The 7,852-nt window shown below is 33.5% G+C and overlaps 1 protein-coding gene across 1 annotated transcript in view; it reads right to left on the bottom strand.

The window, feature by feature from the left end:
* The window catches only part of LOC130621507 (uncharacterized), a 29,580-nt gene extending 22,526 nt beyond the window's left edge, over positions 1-7,054 (bottom strand). Inside the window, exon 1 of the mRNA XM_057436808.1 lies at positions 6,120-7,054. The gene's annotated coding sequence lies outside the window, so the exon portion shown is untranslated. The remainder of the gene's footprint in view (positions 1-6,119) is intronic.
* Between the last annotated feature and the right edge of the window lie 798 nt (positions 7,055-7,852).

The raw sequence follows: 7,852 nt of genomic DNA on the forward strand, positions 1-7,852 counted from the left end.
GGTCAATAAAGAAAAAATTAGTCTTTTTCTTCCACACGGCCAACAATCAGATTTTACAACATAAAATACAACATTTAAACAGTCCATTTTTGCAAAAGAATTTGCCACTAAGATCATTTGGGGCTTGAATAAACCTCGTCCATAGGTATCTTGTATCTTTTCTGACATCAGCACGGCGATATCTTGCCTACTGGTTATAAAAAAGAGACAAAAGGCGCCCAGAACGAGGTTGGAAAAAGATCTTTTTTGCTCCCTTTTGTATGCTTTCTTTTCTTCGGATAATGTGAACTTTTGTTTTCGCGATGGAAATTTTTTGTGATCATCTCAACCATCTGAGGTTATTTAAAAGGAACGACGCTTCAGTGTTATCACGCAGCTGTTTATTTAAATGTCATACGCCACCGTCGATAAGTCGTTTCGATTTTTGGTTTTATTGGTTTCAAACAAGCTAATTATCTACAAATGTTTACGTAATGGCCATCTGTTGAGAATGTGCTTTGTCCACAACGTATGTTTTTCTAACATCGTTTTATTACAACGATTTTGAGTCACAGAATCAACCTAAACTATTGTTTTGCTAAATCAATCCATCCATTTTTTCTCTTTCAAAATGGTAACCGCAGTAGTGAGACACGCGAGTGCCACAAATAAAAGACGGGCGAACTCTTGTATTTACCCACGGGCCACGGACTAGTTCTTTTAAATTATCCCATTTTCCCTAAAATATTTCTGTACAACCTCGAGGAAGCACCCTAGCAGTCAGCAGTCTTCCTTACAGGAATTTGATTTTCCAACTGAATAAAAACTAACAGAGTTATTGAAGGTGTACATAAAGAGTAATTAAACAACCTCTAGGACTTTTACCAACATATAGAAGATCCTGAAAACATCTGGAAGACTATAAAAAGCATAGCATATATTACATCAACCCTTTGTAGTTAGACCAATGCGAGGCTGAAGTAATATCAAAAGGAGTTCGGGGTATTGGCAGAGATAAACTGCGAAGGTGTGTCTTTATTGAAGAGTGTCTTAAATTGTGAGGAAGGTATGAAGTTTTGATCATTCGAAATAAAATCATGACGTAAACATAAAAAGACAAAAATATATATTAGCTTAACTTTAACCAGTAGCCGCAATGTTGCTAATCGGATAATTCTACAACGCTTTGAAAGGGAAATAATTGCAAAGAATTTTATTATTTCTTTAATTATACCCTCTACGATCCAGTCTTGTCTATTGTTATAAAATTAAATTGTCATTTATATTCCTGAAAAGCTTAGTATTGAAGCCAAAAACATGGAATATTACTCAATGAATACATTGTTTTTTCGAAAGTTCTTTATAATCTATGTCTGTGTCTTTCTATGACTGATATTAGTAACTGTTAAGGTTATTTTAAAATAAAAGATGTTTGTATGAAAAAATGCGTTTTAAATTAAGTCCCTATGAATGTTATTCCTGCAGGTTGTCAGAACAGATATTATCAGTTTGTGTGGATTTCCACGTGGTGCATAAAACCACAGTAAAGTACTTTCGACATTCCATATAGTCCACTGCCAGGAAGGAATTATTTTATGTTATTTAGAGATTTTTTCTATGAACTTTCTAAGCGCGAAGTATAACATTATTTTATTTACAGTATGTAATCAAAAGAGACGCTGAAAAAATCAAGAAAGAGAACCCTTTTTCAACTACACCATTATCAATAAAACTACCATCCGATGGATTTTAGTTCATCTAAACAATAAGTTTTCGCACATGATAGTGCTGAGTTGGTGGTGTTGAGTTGTTAAACCAAGTTAGTTCGAGGTGATTTGATTGTTCTGTATCTTCTGCAACGTTCTGAAACAGATTATTCGTAAAAGACTTTTTTCGGTGAATCAGAATGACGACGAGGATGATTTTATTGACATTTTGTAGTGTATCATTACGTTGTGTTATGTTTTAAAGCCGTATAGAGGGAAAAACAAATTCGTTGATTTTTCATTTTAGAAATTATTTTATTAGCACTGTCTCTTATTCGCGCCGCCCTCTTATTAACGCCGCCCTCTTATTAGCGCCGCACCTTTTAAGTCGATTATTAAATTAGCGCCGAAGGTCGCTGAAAAGAGGAAATACAGTATGCAATCCCTACATGAAACTGACCTAGTAGGAACAAATTTCAATAATTTCTGTAGCTTTAAAGGGGAGGTTTGACACTGTAGAACCCGTTTTTATGGTTTTTATTAAAAACAATTTATATGGTATATATCTCTTAAAGTTAGCGAGGCTAACCACATAAAATATGATTTCAAAACTTTAAAAAAATTCGAACACTCGCAATTAGCGACACTTTTTACGAAGAGTGTCTGCTAATCGGAGAGAGAAATATAAAAATGGATACGCCATTATGCGAATGACCATTGGCACAATTATTAGGGTGTAGTTTTTCAGAGTTTAAGTCAGGTGAATTATGCTTGCTGATTAAGATTGGATGCAACCATTGTGTATAAAAAAATATCGACAGAAGATATATTTTGATATTTTATTTCGTACTTAAATGACTAAACCAAACGTTAAAAAAAAATCCTACTATTTTATTCTATATTTCATCTGGAATAAAAAACAAAGTTTATACAATTTTAAAACTTTATCAGACGTTGATGATGATCACTAAATGAAGTCACGCCTGTATTGTTAACATATTTATATTTTTATCACTTCCGCATTTGGGCTGCTTCTACAAGTTGTGCGATATAGTGTGATATAGTACAGCCTGCAAAGAAAGTAGCTGATTGAACCTAACAAGCATTGGAGAAGAAATAATCCTTGCGTCAAAGATGGTTAAATATACCACATGATGAAGCATGGAATTAGAAGAATATTTTATCACTTGTGTAAGTTGACCAACCTATTACCACTGCGGTACAAAATAATTAAACAAAATGTTAGACGAATTTTGTTGATGATCAATTTACCGCATCGTGACCATAATTTCCGTTCACGCTTTGTATGTAATCACTCCCTTGTTATATATTATTTAGTCCAAATGAGAAACAAATTGGTTAGTGACTTGTAAACGTTGAAAACCTTAAAGGGAGTAGAATGATGCAACAAAGTTTGATAGAACAGAAAAGTAAAAATCTTTTGTATCGCATCTGTAAATTTCTAATTGCGATGGAAACAACACAGAAGTTGTTTTGGTTTCTGTAAGAATTTGCACTTGCGGAAATAAACATGAAATCTTCATTCCTACGATTATAACGTGTCACTTCTGATAGGTTGATTCACCTTATTTTCAACCTTAGCTTCGTTCCCAGGCCTCTTCTACGCTGTCAAAATATCATAGGCGTAGGGTAGCCCTGGGGACGAGGTTGAGGTCAAGTTTAATGTCATTGCATCCTAACTGCAATTATACGAGTCAATATTTTTTCACTTAGAAATCACGTTTCAAACACTCACTTTTAGTAGTAAAAATACGTTAGAAATGACCAAAAAAACAATGGAAAAGATTTAATCCTCCCCAACTTTGTAAACCGTGTACATGGAACGCACCCTCGTTTCCAGGTTTTTTTGGCTTTTTCATCATATCAAAAAGGCAAAAAACCGGGAACGAGGGTCCATGGAGCGGTAAATGCTTATTATGACAATAATTTGTAAGGGGCGTTGAAAAAGCGGCAATTAGATTAACGATCAAACTTAACTTGGCATGCATCCGAGTCAAAATGAGTTTATAAAGAATACTTTTTTCATCAGAAGAATTTTTAAATAAGTTGCAATTATCGGATTAACTCGGGCGACCATACAACGTCACCTGACAGTTATGGGTGAATCTATTCTTGGTAGAGTTCGAACTGTCATTTCAATAACACATCAGAAGCCAATACGTGGCAAAAACAAGTTATGACAGGGCTACTTGGAATTTTTAAAATGAAGTCCCGAAACTTGATATAAAATGACATCCTAACGACGTTCTAACAAGATTTTAAAGAAATGTGTTTATATGGTGCACGTTTAAAACGCCTTGGTTCTAGAAGGATAGAGAAATCCTCAGTTAGAACAGAAGAAATAATCAACCGAGAATCCGGGTTTGCAAAAGAATTGTTTAGCAAAAAAATTTTCATAAGCAAGTAACGAAAAGTTTTAACGTCCTTGGGGATTCCATTCTAACGGCTGGCTCTTCCTCCCCTCCGACTGTAACTATGTTACATTACCCCTACAGATGCGTATAGCATTGCTCTAACTTGCTTGCCTGCCACACAAGCCCATTAGCGGTTAATATATGGCACCAAATGGTCTGACAACACTACATTTAAAGTGGAGACCCGAACCTTAGACATTATGATTACAAGCTGAATGTTTTTTACAAGTTAAATATGACTAATATATCGTTTTTTCTGTTGATGGAAGCCTTTTTGACAACGACAAACAGCGTTTCATCTGGTTGCTATGCGAAAATTCTGATAATACAGCAAAAATTAGCCAGTCTTTATTGGTTATTTCACACTTGTCTTTGGAGACATTAATTTTTACACTTTGAAAGGTCAATGTAAGATCTTTGTATTTTAACTTTATACCCACTAGTCGTTAAACCCGTGGAAAATCCACGGGGTCGCCCGTCAGCAAATTATTTCCTGCGTGCAGCCATTTTGAACACACAAAATCCTGCTATTATTATATTTTTCTTAACTTATTGATTTTCTGAAGTGATTGGAAACAGGAGTTTAAAGGAATTCCATGTCCCATTGGGCAGATATATTTTCCTCTTCTGTCGATTAGGTTGTGTCGTCAATGTTAGTGAAGAAATCTCTGAAGAAAAATTAGTGTTTATCCGCAATAACAGAATCAAAAGAAACCCACTCACCAAAGAAACTCTAGACTTATCATTCACATGTCTAAGTAACGATGAGAATGTAGCATTACTCGCCAGCTTATCATTCACAAATAAACAAATTATAATCAAGTTTTAATGGTGAGATAAAAGAAGAAACATGAAAAGTTTACAGAACTTTTTCTTACGAGAAACAAGTCGAGATAAAAAATTACCATGGTTAAGGGATCGTATGACGTCATTGCGTTCTTCACTCGTCATCTCAAGCCTACGTTAGTGTCTAATTTATTACCAATATTCCAAACAAGTTATTTGATGGCTAGACAGACCTTCCTACTCATCAGATTTTTATTGAAGAATATTCTAAAGAACATTCGGGTGGTCTAAATCTTTATACAAACATACACTATTGGACTTGAATCCTAGATAACTTGACATTTTATCATACCATACAAAGATTCTAACTCTAAAACGTTTTAAAGTATATTTTGAAATACACGGTTTTTCAGCTAACTATGTTAACACCCAACATTTTCGTAACGTCTTTATGTTTTCTAATACGAGACTAGCCTGGAAGCCAAAGAATTATTAACGTTTACACTTTCTAAGCTATCTCTCTTACTGTCATCATTTTAAAGATTTTTACGTTCAAACCAAACATCTAAATCGGTTAACCCTTGGAAAAAAATGTTGAGACGAAAGTGACAAAAAATTATCCCTGTATTATATTTACGTAATTATAAGTTGTCAAAGTCTAGCCCACCACAATAACATTTTTTATCAATGATGTTTTTTTGAAAAAATGTAAAAACTCCATCTTTGCGCAAATCCATATTTCTTCCTCGCGCAGACAATAAATTTAAGACTACCCCCGGCGCTGTATCATTAAAAATAATCCGTAAAATTACTAAGGTAGAAATACACCTCCACGCTGAGATGTAGGGTAAGGCAAGGACAACATTCCTGAAAAAAAGTATTGCCATTTTTTCGAATTTTTTTTTTTATTTAATTAATATTTTCCTAATCTGCCTTTCATAACTCAAAAACAAGTATTTTAGATTAGGAGAATGTTTAACATGAAAAGAAAAAAAAGACTTTTTTATCCAGCTTCGACTCCCTGCTACGACATAGAGTGAAAAATCCAACTTTTGTCGTAGTACCGGAAATAAGACTTTCCATATCTGCTTGTAATAGGGAAGAGTAAGATCCATAAAATTTCCAGCCTATAAGTTATCACAAATAAACCGCTTGGATCGTAACGAACACAAACTACATAACAAACATAAAAACAACATAGCAACGTACATACCCCTTAATATTAGCATCCACTTGCTTTCCTGCAAATTCTCAGTGTGTGTTCCTCGTATCTTCTATAAATACAATGCTTAAAAATATCTAGCACCGTTGGATCTTTCTTACCTTATCAGTTACTCATATAAAACATTTTTGTTTGTCTTTCGTAAAAACCAATTGTTGAAAGGGTAGATTTTCAAGGAAGGAAAGAGAACTCCATTGGTTATTATCATTATTTATTATTTATTTATTTATTATTTTTTAAATAGATGTTCAGAGACTCGGGTAGGTAGTCTGTTTTTCTGTAGGAAGCCCAGGGAGAGTTTATTTCTAATTTTTTTTAACTGCAACAAAATTTTTGTCGTAAAAAAAAAAATAAAATAATGCTAGATCCAACCCCTGAGTCATTTGTCCTAAACTACGAAGTGACAAAGCCTTATAAAATATATTTTTACAAACTCGTTCCTATAGTAATAAGTAAACTTAATGAAGTCATTGGAAATAGATATAACGTCGAGCGAATCCCAAAAATACACTTTTGGCTCTTCTCTTGTCATTTATGCCATAGCTTCCTGTGTAGCAGACCTCTGGCGAAAAATTTGTTTTTAAACTAAAAAAATGTAATTTAGTGACGTAACCAAGAAAATGCCTAATGGTTTTGCACCAGGTTTATCAATCAAATCCTGAATGCATTTTCCTTATAAATATACTGGAAAATGAACTTTTGTGGTCAAATGACTTTTGGAAAAACTTGGTTGGGTAAGAATATGATGGAAATTTGCTTGGCGATATGCTAATGTGAGGTGGGCTAGACATTAAAAAAATTAACTTTTAGGAGGTTTTACATTGAAGCCCAGGAGGAATTGGGGGTGCACACATATATAGTATTTCATCTATTTAATAATAATGACGAACTTTAGGTACACTTGAAGAAAATTTTTGGAACAAGGGTAAAGACAATCCAAAATTAAAAACTAACACATTTTATTTGTAATGTATTTTTAGACATCAACACTTTCTTGTGCTGAGTCATCAATTTTAATAATCTGCGATACTAGAACATTTTCTGATGATGTGTTTCCTAGAAAAGAAAAATTGAACAATGTTATTAGTTAAAAGATAAATAAATATAAATAAATTTTCAGTTTGTTCCAAGTCCTTATCTAATTTTAGATGGTGGTGGTCTGCTTATAAAGAGTCTGGTAGCTAAAGCACCTACAGACTCTCATAAGATGTAAACACGTGTGGTGTGTTAAAAACAAAGCAGTTAGGTTACCATTCTACTTGCGAGCTATCATGATTTGGGGAACAGAACATGTTAACATTTTTGACCAAATAATAATAAAGAGCATAGCAATATTTATACTTACGATATAAGTCAGCCATGTTTGATAAGTGGTCTAGTTTTTGAGAATTTTGTTTAATCTGTGGCGGAACTCCTCTGTTTCTAGAAAAGTCAAAAATTTTTCAAATTAAAAAACAAAACAAAAAAACAACAACAACGAAAATGCCAATCCAATGCAAAATCTAAACTTGATGATGACCTCAAACTGCTCGTAAATGAATTTATATTCACAAATTGGGGGGTACAATATTAGGGGCCTTTTTCCTATAACTATAAGAAGAAAAGCATTTTTTTATAAGGTGAAATAAATCAGCTAAATCAGTAAGACCTTGTATAATGTGGTCTATTAAACTAAACTGACCAGTCTCCCTTTTTTGATATTTTTATTGAGAAATTTGATTGAG

This window comes from Hydractinia symbiolongicarpus, chromosome 12 (assembly GCF_029227915.1).
Source record: "Hydractinia symbiolongicarpus strain clone_291-10 chromosome 12, HSymV2.1, whole genome shotgun sequence".
Taxonomy (NCBI): domain Eukaryota; kingdom Metazoa; phylum Cnidaria; class Hydrozoa; order Anthoathecata; family Hydractiniidae; genus Hydractinia; species Hydractinia symbiolongicarpus.